The sequence below is a fragment of the Anomalospiza imberbis genome, chromosome 1, assembly GCF_031753505.1.
Source record: "Anomalospiza imberbis isolate Cuckoo-Finch-1a 21T00152 chromosome 1, ASM3175350v1, whole genome shotgun sequence".
Lineage (NCBI taxonomy): Eukaryota > Metazoa > Chordata > Aves > Passeriformes > Viduidae > Anomalospiza > Anomalospiza imberbis.
Genome location: NC_089681.1, coordinates 111501264 through 111517554, shown reverse-complemented (window position 1 = coordinate 111517554; position 16291 = coordinate 111501264).

Here is a 16291-nt window from a genome sequence, read left to right as displayed (position 1 = left end):
AAGATTGAGACTGATCCTAAGTGTTTAAAAAATTGCCATGCTTCATGGTTTTAAGCTTGATGGTGCTCCTCATGCCACTTCATTTTAATGCTGAGGTTGACATGAGCAAAACAGGTTTAGGCAGACTCACTTAACTTCACCTATAGCAAGAGTCATGCTAAAGAGTGATAATGTGCTTAAAGTAATGAATCAATCCATTTTTAGTGATGAGACCAAATGTGGTAGTTGAAGATAGTAATGTTTGATACACGCGTGGTCAACATTTCCTTTCAAAACTTTATTTAACATGAAATTGGTTTGGATATAAAAGAAGTGCCCTAGAGTAAGGGAGTTTCCTGGTCTTTCTCGGTAGCCCACATGAACCAAGAAAACAGTCACGGTGTGATGGAAATGCAAAACAGGAAACAATGAAACCGCTGACATTTGGTGCATTAGTCTTTTCTGTTTAATGACAATTGACTCTAGTAACGAGGATTCCTTTCATTTCCGATGCACATACACACAGTCATGCACGCACACTTTCTCAGAAGGAGGGCTGAGTGAGCAGCAGACTTCTCCTCCCCTTCAGTGGAGCAGATTTCTAGAATCTCAGCAAACAGCAAAGATGTAGAGTAAGGAGAGTTATTTTCCTCTCAAAAAGAGCACCAACTTTTTCTATCTTGCTCCTGTCACCCAAATAGGCTAGAGCTCTGTAGGTATCCCAGAGATTGATTCACCTTTGTGCCTCGAAGCAGGCAGAAGAGACCCTTTCTTCTCCCCTTTATTAACATGCTCTTTGTTAAAATTGAACAGAAAATTATGAGAGTAAAGCTGTAAAAGAAATGAATCTCAGCACTGGTTCAGGTTTCCATGATAAGAAAAAATTCTTGTGTTTATTGAAGTTGTTCAGTTCAACTGTTAATTCCCCAACAGTGACAGCTGAGTTCTTTCACCTTAATAAAAATGTGTAATGAAGTGGAAAATGTCAGCCCTTGACAGGTTCACAAATCCATTTTTCCTTGTAGGTCCAAAGCCTGCAAGGTGTAAGCACCTTCCAAGATCTGGATCTGTTGTCCTTAAAAGAGTATCTGCCCAACGTTAATTTTCTGCCTTTAAGTGTCTTTCTCTTGGATAATAATTTTATGAATTTGGTGAAATTTACAGTCAGTTATATTTTTAAAAGCCCAAAAGTACAGCCTAAAGAAGAGAACATGATGTTTATGTAATTGAAGTATTATTAAATATGATGTATTCCAGAGTGGAAGAAAATTCTACTATCTTTTTGAGGCAAAACAATTTTATGTAAAACCAGGAAGTGTACAGAATTCGTTTAGGAATTTTTAATTGTTTTCCTTTTTAAAGGAGAATGAATAGACTCTATCTGTAAGAAAAATCAAAGCAGCTTTGAAAGCAGATGAACTTCCTATCAAGAAATCATGCATCACAAAAATGGGTCAGAGGTTCTTTACAGCCCTTACAGACTTCACTGCAGCCAAAATGTAGAATACAGAACCTCTGAGATACGTTAAATTATGAATCTTATTTATATGGGCATCTGTGTGCTGATGTCTCAGAATGTCTCTGAAAGATCTGTACTGCTATGATTTTTTTTTATGTTTTCCATTTGTAACACAGTCCTAAATAGCTGCCATTTTCCCACTCCTGGGGCTTTCTGTAGATCAGTGGATGTTAGGTTTAAACTTCTGTTTTCTTTGATGAAGCTTTCAATAAAAAAAAAAGAAAGAAAAGAGCTGGGTGACTCTGTGTTCTTGTGGCACCTTTCTGGAGAGGCTTCCTAAGGCTGTGACTCTTGTGGCTGAGCACAGAGGGAGCAGAAAGGCTTTGCAGCAAACTCTGCCTCCTCTGCATCTTCACCAGATGGAAAGGAGGAATCAGAGAGACAGGACAGCTCTGCTGCCCTGCAAGCAGTGCAGCCACCATGTTCTAGGAGGTGAAATACAGGAGGAAGTGTTTCTCACACCCAGACTGAACATACACTGCTGGTGGGTATCTGCTGTCCAGGCTCTCAGCTGTGCACCTGCTAGAAGAACATTGCCTCTGCTCCTGAGGTTTATTTTAAAGAGTAACTTCAGGGCAGAAGTTGCCACATGGAAGACAGAAAATCTTTATTTGTGGAATAAGTACAGCCTAAGCAGTGGTAGAGTGAGCCATACTTCATCTTGAAAGGAAAGTGGAACGTAAATTTGCCTCCTCAGCCATATCTCACAGGGATAAAGGTATTTGGTGCATTCCCCGTGGCTGCTTCACTTAGCAGCTCTCTTGTTGCCATGTGCATTTCTTCCTACCAGGCAGTTTCTGTGGCAAAGGTGAGGATGGGGTGGAAGGGCCCAGCTCCAGTCTCCTCCCCAGCCAAACAAAGTGGCTTTGTTCACAGGTTGGGAGTCACTGAGAGTTCCTTTTTACCTACCAGGAGTGTGCCTGTCTCCTTCAGCCCTATGCATGTTTTGTTCGATTGCCTGCACACTTCACTTTGTTTTGCCCAATGAAATACACATCAATGAGCTTCTAACTCCCTTCAGCTTAATCAGGAAAGAACAAAGAAATCCTTAGAAGACTGAGGAATGAGATGACAAAGCAGGTGAGAGGGTTTTTTTCAAGTGCACCTGTGCTGAAATGTGCATTGCTTCTGGCCATGATGATGGTGAGAAAAGGAGGAAGGCAGAAGGCTAAAGCTGCAGCCTGCCTGGAACTCGGAGTGGTGGCTGAGGAGGTTGGGGAGATCAGCAGAAAGTGGGACACTGTGTTCCAGTAACACAGATGGTGCAAAGGTGGTTTATAGCTGGTGTTCTGGTGTCGGGTTCATCTTTGTCACTGCCAGAATTGCTCCATTTCCAAGATCATTCCACTTCAAGCTCTACTAAAATGAAATTGCTAACAACTGTGGCATTAGTGGTTTTGGTTTTATTGTCTGTCAGTTGTCTCTCTGTGTGCTTATGGAACCAGTCCAAGGGAGGTTTGCATCGGCTTCCACAGAAGTTCAGGTAAGAAGGCTTTATCTTTGCAGCCTCTTGGCCCCACTGTCAGTGTCAAAAAAAAAAAAAAAAAAAAAGTTAATTGGCACATTATATCATTGTATCTGTCCTAGCCTTAGAATTAAAATAACAAGGACAAATGGGGCTTTATAATGTGTGAGGTGTGTTTGTTCCAGAGGGCAAAAGCTGTTTTTATCAGTAGTCGGCATCTGGAATGGATGTCTATAACTTCCGTGTGGAGAAAGCCATGTCCTTTGATTGTCACTCCTTGAGATTTCAAGTAGAGGGGAAGAGAGTAAACAAATCAATAGCTGGTATAGCATAAATTCAGGACAATTCCACAATTAGCAGGTTTATATAAATTTTAATTTTAATATTTTGGATGACCAGAGATTGCCCATTAAGACCAATGTCTCAGAGTGCCAATAATGATCAGCAAACACAGAAGCAAAAGGTTGGGAGCAGACAGGACTGCAGCAGGAGTTACTGAACGTACCAAGCAAGCCATGATTCGAACCTAAGTGTCCACCTGACTCTTGGCAAACTTGCTATAGCCTTTGTGTGTGCCTCAGCTCCTTGCCCCATTCATGTTAATTTCATCTTCAGCAGGACACCGTACACTGGGCAAAAGCCTCCATTTGGCTGAGGCGAGCACGAGCCGCGGTGATAATTAATGGCTGACAGAAGTGGTCCTGAGGCTGCAGGCAACAGGGGAGGATTTGCCAGGCAGATAACAAGCCTGCCTGGAGGGGAACGTGCTGCCCAGCACATCCAGACAGGAGGCTGCAGCTGCCCACTGCTGCACACAAGGCAGGCGTGGGATGTCTCCCATCTCTGCAGATGGGAGACAGGCAGGAGATAGCACATCCCTCCACTTAAGCCCTCCCAGAGCTTTGGAGAAACACACGCATGGTCATCAAGGTTTGTTTACCAATGTTACAATGTTCCTGAAAAAATCCACTTTTTGGCAAGGTCCTGTGACCAAACCACTTCCTTCCTTTTCAAAATTTATGTGTTTAGACCTCTGCCACAGGTGTGCTCAGCTTTAGCAGATGCTTTGCACTGGTACCTCACTGAACTTACTTGAAGGAGCATAAGTTATAGCTAAATAATCTACTAGATATGTGCACTGCTTTAAATGGAGGAGTTGAATGTCGATGCAGTTAAAATGATGCAGCTATTTTTAAAAGTTGAATGGGCTTATGTTTATAGTGTGACTAGCTGAGGCCCTAGGTTCTGCTGCATGGAAATGCTGCTGAAAAATAGAACTGTGTGAGAAAAATATAGAAACCATTATTCACACCTATTATTTGATTTATTTCACCATTTTTTACCAGTCAGAACATTTTCTGTCTTTTGTAGAATTCAGCCATTGACATGCAGCCAACTGAAAATTGTGTAAGCTCCTTGAACATTATTCCTGTGGGATTGAGCTCCATGTTTTTCACTCAGAAATCACTTCCTCCTTAATTAGCAGTTGTGCCACATCACACAGCAGTTGACTAGGATGGTCTCTTCCTCAGGTAGAGCAACTTCTGCCTGGTGTTAGTCTTGTATGAAATATTCTTTGGTGGAGTCCAGGCTCCTCTGAGCTTTCCACACATCATCTTGGTTTTTTCTAGTTAGACTTGGTGACGTGCAAAGTTGCACTGCCACCGCTGAGTCTCTTTTCTGCCCCTTTTAGAGGAAGGGGCAGAAGCAGGGAAGTAGAGGCATCTCCTCAGTTGATACCAACACACAGCAATCCTTAGCTGAAGAAAAGAACAAGCACTGCACAGCAAACTGAGTAAGCCACCAGGAGAAGTGGAGAGCAGACCCAGTGCTTTCTCCATTTGTGCTGCAAGTTCCAGGTTCTCCTCTTAGCAAGCACTCTGACAGCCTGGCTTTCTTGGTCTAAAGATGAGCCTTGGAGAGGCCCAGAAAAGTACTACAAAAAAAAAAAAAAAAAAAAACCAAAAAAAAAAAAACAAACAGTTTTGCAATGTTTCACCCCTGTTTCTCAGTTGTGACCCTTCAGTATTATGTCCATGCTTCCAAATGAGCAAGTAAATATTTATTACAGTAACACACAGTGGCCTCAGTCTCCACTGGGTGCCATGCAAACACAGAAAAAAAGACATATTCTGCTAGGCTTATGAGGGAGGAAAAAATGATCTGCCTAATCTATTCAGTGATTCAGATTTCTGCTAGACCCTCTGACACACCCAAGTTCAGTGGGATTTGGTGTTTCTGGTTACTTTTCACAGCAATAGCTGGCCATAAGACAGAGTTCAAGGTCTGCTTTCCAAAATCTGTTTCCCTTTTCGCGTACTGTGAGGGCTTTGGGATATAAGCAGCTGTTTGCAGATGCCAATTTTTGGAGAATATCCAATTCTCTTTTTTCTTCCAGAAGAAAAAATGTTCAAAAGAAACTACTACTGCTTAGAAAAATAGACTTACCCAGTAGTTTCAGTGCCACCAAAATCATCTTGAGGTGCATGATTCAACCCTGTGCAGACCTGTATGGCAAGGATGAAATATTTCTTCAATCCAAAGAGTCAGCCAGACTGACCTTTACAAGGTACTAAAGCTTTGAGCGTGCTCCGAGTAGTGATGAGTGTTGTCTGTAGCAATGACTGAGACAGGATGCTCACAGCAGGGTTGTTTCTACCACACAAGAGAACTGGTTTGTCTTTGTAGAAGAGCACCTCACCTGAACATAACTTTAATGTCTTGTGCAGTGAGCTGGCCATAAAATTGGCTCTTCTCTTGTCTTTTGCACTGGGGACAGGGCTTGCATTACAAGTGTTTTCTGAAAATGACACTTTTTCCTTGCTTTCCCTTTGAAAATGACCCTTTCCATGCTCACAGCATGCTGGGAACTGTGTCTGTACTTCTAGTGAGGATGATGCCTTGTGAAGGCTGAACTAAAACAGAGGCTAGACGGAGTTAAAGAATAAAGTAGGTATTTATTAAAAGGCCTCAATGGATACACCTTGGGCAGCCAAGAGCCCAGCCAGGGCTACACCCAAGATGAACCCAAATGGTCACAAAATGGACGACTGGTCACAGGGTCTCTCCCTTTTATAAGTTTTGGTCCATTTGCTTACTGGAGTTAATTGTCCAATATAGCTTTAGGTCTGGAAGTCCCAGCCTTCTTGTTTTTCTCTCTTCAGTTCACATTGTTAACGCTCTTGGGCCTGAAATTTGGATCATTTGTCCTTGGTCCCAAGCTAGAAAAGGAATTGTTTTATCTACCTACTCTGTGATGAGAACTTACCATCCCTTAATATGAAGCTTAGAACTACACACTAAAGCAGTACAGAATCTGAAAAATATAAAAGCTAAAACCTAAGGCATCAAGGACTCTGCCCCTGGAGAGAGGCATGAGAGGCCCCTGGAAAAAGAAGGTTTTCTTTCACATCAAGGGCTTCCCTGGACTGCAGCAATAGTCCTTCCATTTGCCAGTCCTGCCTGTGTATTATGTTTATTACTGTAATATGTTTCAGCTCTTGCAGCCAGCTCCTCTTGACAGGAAGTCCTGAGAACAAGTCCTTTGTGTCTCCTCTCCACAAAAAAAAAAAAAAAAAAAAAAAAAAAAAAAAAAAAAAAAGTGTCAGAAACTTCCTCCAGCTGTGGCGACCCAGGTCAGGGAACTGCAACAGCAAAGACCTCTGCTCTTTGGCTAAATTATGCTTGGTTCTATTAGAACTTCCTGCTCCTCCCAATCCACTTCAAGCTCATTTGTCTCCCTTCCCTATGACACGTCCTGTCTGACATGCAAGCAGAGTGTAACTTTCTGAGGTGATTTGTATTACTTGCTTGCACAGCACCAAAGTGAAACCTTCAAAAAGTATAGCTTCAACAAGCTATAACCACACTGGATTCTCTGCTGGGAATTCTTCCATTATTTTTTCCCAAAGCATATAATTTTTTATTAAGCTTGGAAAGAATTCTCATTCAACAATAGGGACTTGAGCATCAAAGCTCATCAAAGCTCACTGTGGTAATGTGGACCTGAGAGAAGCAGTTCGTCTGTTGTGTAGGAGTATTAAATGTTCTAGATAATTGGACAAAAATGCAAAAATGTGTAAAACTAAACAAACTTCCCAAAGAGAAGAGGTAGGAAAGAATCTTCCCTAGGCTTGGCAGGCTAGTAAGTCTCTATCCTATTTTGCCTCTCTTTGGAGACTGCTACAAACGTTTAGCTATGTGACCATGATCTGCCCTGGTGAATGAATTAACAAATAATTCTGATTAATTCTGTACACAGACTAAAGGGAAAGAACTGAAGTAACATGGATGACTGAGGTGCACACAGGCTCTGAGGGAACAAGGAAACTTCAATGTTAAATAGCAAGACATCAGCATCTGGCCCAGAAAATTGTCTCCTCCTCACTGTGGTGAAAGCAAGCTTTCACTTTATTGGTAAAAAGGCCTCAGAAACACAGGATAAAAAATTTTATAGCAGGATTACTTTTTCTGGTAGTGATATCTACAATCATCCAAAATAAATTATTTACCAACAAAAAAAAAGGCCCCAGTCACTTTCCTTTTTCAGGTACCTGTTGCCTGCCCCAACCCCAGCACACACAGACAGACATTTAACCAGTACAGCTACCCCTGCCAACAGACCTTATCAGAAGTGCAAGGAGAGACACTGAGTATTTCAGACTTGTTTCAAAAAGTTATAGAAGATCACACTTGTGTGATAACTTTGTTTGCAGACTAAGGTGCTGACCAGAGTCAAGAAAGATGTCTGCTTTCCATCCTTTGCAAAGTTCTGCTTTCCTCTGCCCTTTCATGAAATGCCATTTAGGAAAGGCATTGCGCTGTAGATATGAATGTATGTACCTGTGTATGAACAGATCCAGGATAATTTTAATCCCTAGGGACTCCATGGTGCATTATACTCAGACTTCTTTAACCCAAAACCCATCCTCAGAACTCAAATGAAAGGGCAAGCTACAGAGCTGACAACCTGTTTCTTTCTTTCTTCCTACAACAGTTTCAGTAGTAAAAACTGCCTGGTAGCAAGGCACACATGCAAATCATGCCTGTCCATTTGATCCACACCACTGCATGCCAGTGCCAACTTGGGCTTTTGCCAACCTCACTTTTAGAGGCTGCAGATGCCATTAGGTGAAACAGCCACAGCAGAGATGTAGTCTGTAGAGAATAAAAAGCATGGAAGTCCATGACTCAAGACAGGAAAAATTATCTCTGTGCAGAGGTCAGAGAAAGACCTAAGCAGGGGAATCTTTTCAACCATAATGAACAACAAAAAAACCCTCTCAGTCCTCTCCCATAGCTTTACTTAAGAAGCCTTCAATTCTTCTTTTGTTGCAATAGAATTCATTACTGCTTCTGTCTGCACAGTAGCTCCCTGCAGCACTGTCTCCACTTCCCACCCAATGCAGATCTATTCAAAATATTTGGTGTTCCTGTAAGTATTGAGCATTCAAAATGCAGAATGCCAGTAACAGCTGAGTGTGCTCGCGGAGCTTGGTCCAACACGGCACGATTCCATCATGGCAGCTGGCTGCTCTAGTAAAACTCTCGGGGGCCTCATGAAATTACTGACATGAAAGTAGTGTTTGGAGCAAGAAACGGAACTCATTTTTCAATTGACATTAAAGAGGAAATCATTTTAGTGTCAGTTGATACTGCCCAGACACATTTTCAGTAATTAAGGCTCAGAAAAAGCAGTGGAAATACCTATGAGGTGTTCTAAGAATGAAGCCAGAAGCAGTGTGTGTGAGGTGCCAACTGAAGGAGTCCCTGCGCTGAACATGACATAAAATGGGAAACCTTATGGAATACAACCACGGAGAGAACAAGAGCAGCCCAGAAGAATCAAGCATGGAAGGAGCCTAAATTGTGTTCTTCAGTACAGTATGAGAACACAGGAAAGACAGGAGATTTCAGAACTGTGATGCACATGGTCATGTAATGTATTCTTGTGATACTGAGGTAAGGAGGAAAAACCAATCCTGTCTGTGCCCTCTTTCCTCAGCTTTGAAGCACATGTGAACCCATTCCTTCCCTACATGTTGCCAATAAAACATCCAAATACAAACTTTGGAGGCTTTTACAAGAGTTTAGGTCTTACTTTTTCCATATTATTTGTTTTTTAAATTAGAATCACTTCAAAGATACATTCCATTATGCAAAAAAATAGGTATAGATATTCCTACCATTTTACGACCAAAAACCACTGAAAGTGAGCCTGACCCACAGTATGAGAATACTTTCTTTTAATATGGAACCCAAAATTCCCCGATGGATTCTTCTGCTGTATCTCTCCAATAGTTCTTGAGGCCCCAGGTGAAATTTCTTTGTCTGCCCTTTGTTAGCCCTGGGCAGAGATGGATATGTAAACAAGGCAGATAGCACCAAATCCCAGGGTGTATATTTTTAGCTGTTGATTATCTAAATAATTTACAGATTACCAGACACTATCAGCCCCTACTTTCCACACACCAAGTTTGTGTCACTACCTATGCAGAGAATTTATTGTTGAGTGAGGATGTGCAGCAGCACCCCAGAGAAAAGAGCACCTTGAGACCACAGAGGATAATGCCCATTTTGAGCCTGCAAAGAAATCACTGGGGCTGAAAAGGGGGTCTCTTTTCTGCTCCCCAGAATTGTGGCACCATCCCATTTACTGTCGGTTTCTTCAGTCAGACATCAATTTGGGTGTGTGTTTGTAAACAAATTGTCTTCAAATGACTTTTTCAAGGTTTTATGAGGAAATTAATCAGCTCCCTTGTTAAATTAAAATTCTTTTTTGTGTCCTGGTTTTCCTTTATCCACTAAGAGCCCAGTCTGCCTCCCATCTCAGAAAAAAGACAACATTCCAAGAACTACAAAGGGAGCATATCATGTTCACAGTTTGGTTATATGTTTGTTTATCTCTTAAGTTTTGCTTTTTATGAATCTTAGCTATTTTCCTGCTGTAACTCTTTATAGCAGAACACTTTGCTCTCTTACTTATTCTAGACAGATCCTGTATAAATTTATGGTTCTGCATCAATAATAAGTCATTAATCACAGTAACAAGGCACATCACAGGGTCTTCCAGGCATTCACCACTGAACTTGCTGAACTGTCCTACAAATGAAACTTTCCCCTTCTCAGTAATTCTTTCTGAGCTTACACAGAAACTTTGTTAGAAAAACTGTAAGAAAAAAAGATCATTTTTTCCCAATGGATTTGTTGAGTCATGGTGGTGAGGAAGAATCTCAGCTACAAGAAGGCAGAAAGGGGGTTTATAGTTATTGGGAAATGTTTCATTTCTGTAGTAAATGGAAGTTTGTTTTTGAACAACTCATCGTCAAAACTTATGGATGAATATTTTGTAAAAAAATGGTGTGAAAAATGTTCCCCAAAATAGCCATTTCTTTAGTTTAATTTCCAATCTTCCAACAACCACAACTTCTCTATATTCATTGTTTATTTACATATAGGAAAGAAATAGCAGGAGAAAAGTAATCTAGTAGATTAGAGCAATGGACAGTAAATCCAGTTCTATACCAAGTAAAGTCAATACAATTTATTCTGCTGGGTTCACTGAATACAAGAAGCAGCCTGTGATTCAGACATCATAATATAAGCAGTGAGAAACAAAAGAATGCAAGAGCAAAAAGCAAGAATTACAGAAATAAAGCAATGGCTGAAACAGGAGTCATACATTTTAACTCTTCTTTTTTTGAGTGAGTTTTAAGAACACATTTTGAAAATGCTGAGTTTTGAAGGTCAAGGAATATATTTAATTTGGCAGCTATAAAGATGGTTCAACCACAACTCAAGTTCTGAAATCTAATCCAAGATTTTTTTCCCTCTTTATCAAGAAAGACTGCCAATGGATTAGGATGCTATCTCAGCAGGGATGGAATTTTTATTTAGTCATATCACCTCTCTTCCCCACTGCATTTCCATTCACTTTTTTGAGAGGGTTTGATGGCTGTCAGAGAGGTGAATGGAGCCTTAAGAGAGCCTGAGAACTAAGTGGAGAAGTGATATACAACCACTGAATCAGAAAAAGATAAAGAGAGCCTGGGGAAAGAAAATGAAGGAAGAAGTGTAGGGGGCTCATTTGCCTCAGCTGCAGAAACTAATTGCAACTGGTATATAGATTTGTATTTGTGGTTGCTCAGCTATGTACTTAAAGTGTCTGCTTTCCACAGTATTTTCTTTATGAGACACAGAACATTTGACAAACTTTCCAGCCTTTTAAGAAACAATCCTGATCATTTTTTTAAATTCACTGATTCATTTCAGGATCTTAATCTGAAAAAAGGAAAGCTGATATTTGTCAGCTACATTTTATTATTTAAAGCTACTTTATAAGAATATGAACATGATATAATGTCACCACCCTTACTAATGAACGTTTCAACTATTTTTTGTTTCTCTACAAAACTGTTTTTGCTGCATGTGTTTCTGCCATGGAAGCCTTAACATGTTATGCCTATCCCTAGTCCTTAGTGCAATTGTGAGTACACAGTTAGAAGTATAACATAACTATGTATAAAAGAACATTCCCAAATGACCAAATTTTGCATAACCTAGTGAAGAATTAGACCTTACTCATATTGGGCAGGCTCCCTCAGGCCTTGATCTGTTCTAATGTGAGTGCTCTTCTTGAAGATAAAGTATTCCCCTAAAAACATAACCATTCCATTTTTTTTTTCTTAAAACCAAAAAAAAACCCAAAAACAGATCCTTCCTATAAAACATGACTGCCTTCCTCTGCCTATATGGTAAACATCACTCCAAGAAATCCTTAAAACAAAAAACAAATTATTGCTTTTATTGTCTAGAAGTTATGAGTTATGGTATGTTATTTGATCCCAAGAACTTCATCTACTGATAGAAATGCAGACAATTCATGCCAGGTAAAGTTGACAGAGCATCAGGGGAAAAAAACCCCAAACCTTGTATTCATGGAAATATTTTCTCACTGCTAAAGGTTTTCTATGATATGCAGAGGTTGAATACATTGAAGATGTCTTCTGTTCCATTAAGTCTGAAGGACTCAAACCCTTCTAACTCAGACAGAATCGGGAGAGGAGACAGCTAGAAATGTGAGGGAGTATTTCTCTTTTTCCATTACCCATTTAAGCTTTTTGTGGTTTTAAATGCTCATCAATGATTGCTGATCCATATCAATGAGTGTGACAGTCTGAGACAGTAAAGGTAAGAAGCTTTAGGTGTTGAGACAGACTGGAACTGATTGTGTTTTGATGAACAGTGGGGCTTCCATTAATCATGTGATCAGACCTTCATTCTTTTGGTGTTTCCTTCCTCCCTCCCTCCTTCCCTCCTTCATTTTAAGCTTATTTTTCTGGCAGTAGGGCCGCTGCTGACTTCTTTCCACCAGATGGCACCACAGACTGTGAGCCATAGCCGCGGTCCATACGTGTGTGTGTGTGTATACATATTTATAAAAATGTATGTGCATATGAGCGCAGCCACAGACAGGTATTTGTTAGTGAAAACACATGAGTACTAGACACCTACAAACCTCACTTTCCTTGCCTCTTATCCTACCATACAAGGCAGAAGGAGGAGCAAGACCAACCAACACCATGCTTTGAGACCATGCTAGAAATAGTTCTTCTGTATTTGACACTTTCAGGGTACAGGCACCCCAGACTATTTAAATAAAAATTATAAAAGAGGCAGTGCATTTTATGAATTTTAATTTCTAGTGCAATTTAAAGTAGCCACTTTCTTCTAAACTGCAAGACTTATGCATGGTCATTCTCATATACAGTTCCGTTTTTGAAGGGTTATTTTATGGAATTCAAATCTGAAATATTTTCAGACCAACTGTTTCACACCCCAATATGGGCTGCCTACCCAATATTTCTGTAGGAAATGAGAAGGGAATGCTTTCCATCTTTACTGGTTACCTGCCTTATCTTAGTTTGATTCTTCAGTAGTTTCATCTAACACATTCCCTGTTAGAAATCTGTAGAAATCTGAAAGATGAGCAGAATTTGATAATGGACACAGAAAAATGGTTTTAGAAGAAACTGGCAAATAATAGTCATAAAATGTTCCTTATCTAGCAGGTTAGTATTTAAAACACAGATGGCAAATTTGGTTGTTAATTAGTATTCCCATTTTTTTCTTAATTAATTCTCAGTTGTTTCAGTTAATTTTAGAAACAAAACCTCTCCTTTATTTGAAAAGTCTCCAATGGGGATCTCCAGCTGACTACTTAATGTCTGAGGTCTTGTCTTCATAGAGATGAGAAATAATAGTAATTGTTTTGAGGACAATGATATCTAGCTGTTACTGTAAAGTCCTTGCTGAAAAGGTGGTTTTTCATGCTGCAATGTAGACTAAAGATATTTGGCTATCATTTACAAACAGTTTATCAGATGCATAAAGGTTTTTGGTTTGAGATTCATTTCCAAGTTGTTTTCATTTCTGACATTTTCACAATCCTGATGGCTTTCCCTCCATGCTTTTAAAGAGCTATCCTAGCTTGTGCTGTTATCTTTACTTTGTGGCAATTCTCATAATCTATCACAACAGTAAAAGACACAACAGAAACGATACCATCTTAGTGCATATGGAAGAAAAAAAGTTTGTTGCATTTTTTCTCCATCTGTTCATGTCCAGCTGTTCCTTCCCTCCCTCCTGATTAGGTGTCACAAAGGTGAAACTGCCCTCTTCTCACCCTATGCCTTTAAGACATTAATTTGCAGCTCTTTTTGAAATGGGCTGGCATCTGCCTCCTGTTCCTGCCGAAGACATCTTCAGCCTGTCTTAGGCTCCAGTCTTAGCTAGGACCCTAAGCAATCCTGAACACATTGAGAACTTGCATGGGAACCACGAGGGGAAAAAATGCATCACTGATTTATGATGGGTGCCCAGGAACCAGCAGGAAAGAAGAATACTGACTGACTGGCAAACTCATAGCACCAAAAAGCAAGTTGAGATTCTCCACTTAGGTACCCTCTCTGATAGCCCAGAGACAGGGAGAAGTATTGAAATAGGCTCATTAAATCTGGATGAGGCTTTTATGTGACAGGAAAGCTGCTCTGCATTCAGAAGGCTGCAGTTTTGTCTCATAGCATAACTGTGCCTTTGCTTCACATGATATCCTGCAAAACAGGTTCTGTGTGTGAGACCCTGAGCTTTGTATGTATCCACACTGCAGATGTTAAGCTCCAGGCTGAGCCTGCCTCGCATGACAGGCAAGCTATATAAGCTGCAACATGTGTGGGAGACAATAAATCATGCTCTTTGGAAATACTGCAACAATCAGTGACCAGGGAAGATAGATAGTTGGCCAGGGAAGATGGATAGTTGACTAGGGAGACGTGTAGAAATAGGTCTTAGCTTTGCACGATGGATAGAAACAGGCTGAAATGCTTGTTAATTGTTTTCTTCAGTCATGAATGTAATTTCTTAAAAGCATACTGTAAAGTACATTTTAATGCCTCATCCTTTAAATCTCTTCTATTTCCCTTTCTTCACTCCTCATAAATGCATTGGCTTGTGTGTTTCATGGTACCTAATTTATACATTTTGCCTAATTTGATGAACTGTAAGTGCTCTTTTAGCCTACTGTGAGCATTCAATAATCCAAAGTGTCTGTGAAGTATATAAGCCCTGTTGCTGCTTTATAGGGCCTGATTAAAACAGAAATAATGTATTATAAAATCCCACTCAAACATCTTTATCTGTCATAACTTGGGGGTAAAAATTTGCCTTGGCTTGCTGATCTATTTTTTTCCCCTCATTATGAGTCTACATTAGTAATGGCAATGAAGTTAAAGCAGTAGCTTCCTCATGGTTCTCTGGGTGTTTTCTATTAACATGCAATTTTACATTTAATTTTAATGGTAATTCCCCCACCCCTTCACCTGTGTCTGGCCAGTTCAGAGCTGTCTCACACTACCTTTTGGGAAAGGTTCCTTAGTTTCCCCATATAGAGAAATGGGAATAAATGTCTTAGCTCAGCACTTCAGCACCTGTTTGAAAGCATAGCTGATTGTGTTTGCAAAGAATCTGGGACCTTCAGACACTTACTTTTTTTAAGAATACAGCACAGATTATTTTCTAGGTTTGTCTGTTTGAACTGTAAGTGACAATGTTTTATCTATCCTCTCCTCCTTAGTTTCTCCCCCACCAAGCCCAGATGCAGAAATAAGCATGGTTAGAGTTGTGACCAGTTGTGATCAGTTCAGACCTGATTCTGACAAAAAAAAAAGTCACACTTGTAAACTCCTGAGCCAAGCTTAATGATCCCCTCCTTTATACTATACATCAGGAAGGAATTCTATGTGCATTACCTGCAAGGACATTTTTCCTATTCAAAGGCTCCCTTCTCTTCCTCCTTCCCCTCTCTACACTTTTTTATTTTTTTCATTTTCCCCTTCCACATGATCCTTAATATTAGGATGCTCTAACCTACTTTTACTGAGAGGTTAAATGGAGCCAGAAAGCTCCAGAAAAATGTTCTGTCTCATCGACCTCCCCTCCAGGCTGCATTCCGTAATTTCTCCCGCTGTGCTGAATAGCTGCTCCTCTCTGTGTGTGAAATAAGCACTCACTCCCTGAGAAGGAGACACGCTGCCTTCTGAAGTGCCCCATTCAGCACCGCAGAGGACAAACTGTCTGGCAACAGGGGTGTGATTCAAGGGCTGCAATACCCAGAAAAGAACAAAAGGAAGGAGCTACTGGAAGAGATGATGAGGAGGTAAATAGAAGAAAGGTGGTAGAGCTCTAGCTTAGGGAACAAAGGCTAGAGAGCCATGAATATTAAAATTGTTGGTATAATGATGAAACACTCAAAACAAAGTAGGTTTTTCACACAGATAGAACATGCCACGTGGGCTCACTCATGTCAGGTAGCACTCTGCTGTGAAAATAGGTCCCCTAAAAACAGTAGTACATCGCACTGGCACATATATTTTAAGTGAAGATTGAGTCTATTGCATGATAGAATACCTGAAATAAAAAGCCAGAAAAACGGGAAGTTTGCCTTCCCTCCTCCCTGCCCCCACCAATGTGTTTCAAATCTGAAGCTTTTCCCAAATAAATTATTTTGATTTTTTTTTTCATTTTATACAATAGTAAAAAATATTAACATTAAGACTCACTCCTATTTTAAAATATAAATTCCAAGTTTTCCTGGCCACTAAGATTAATGTAGAATACCCCTTTGCCAACTCATCTTTCTGACTCCATTAAGTCACATCAGAAGAATATTTTTGAGATTCAAATTGTATCGATCCCACAGCTGGGCATAGACTGTGGTTAGGCAGGCCATGGGAATAGAATATTGCATAGAGCATGGGACAGAAAGTCTGGAT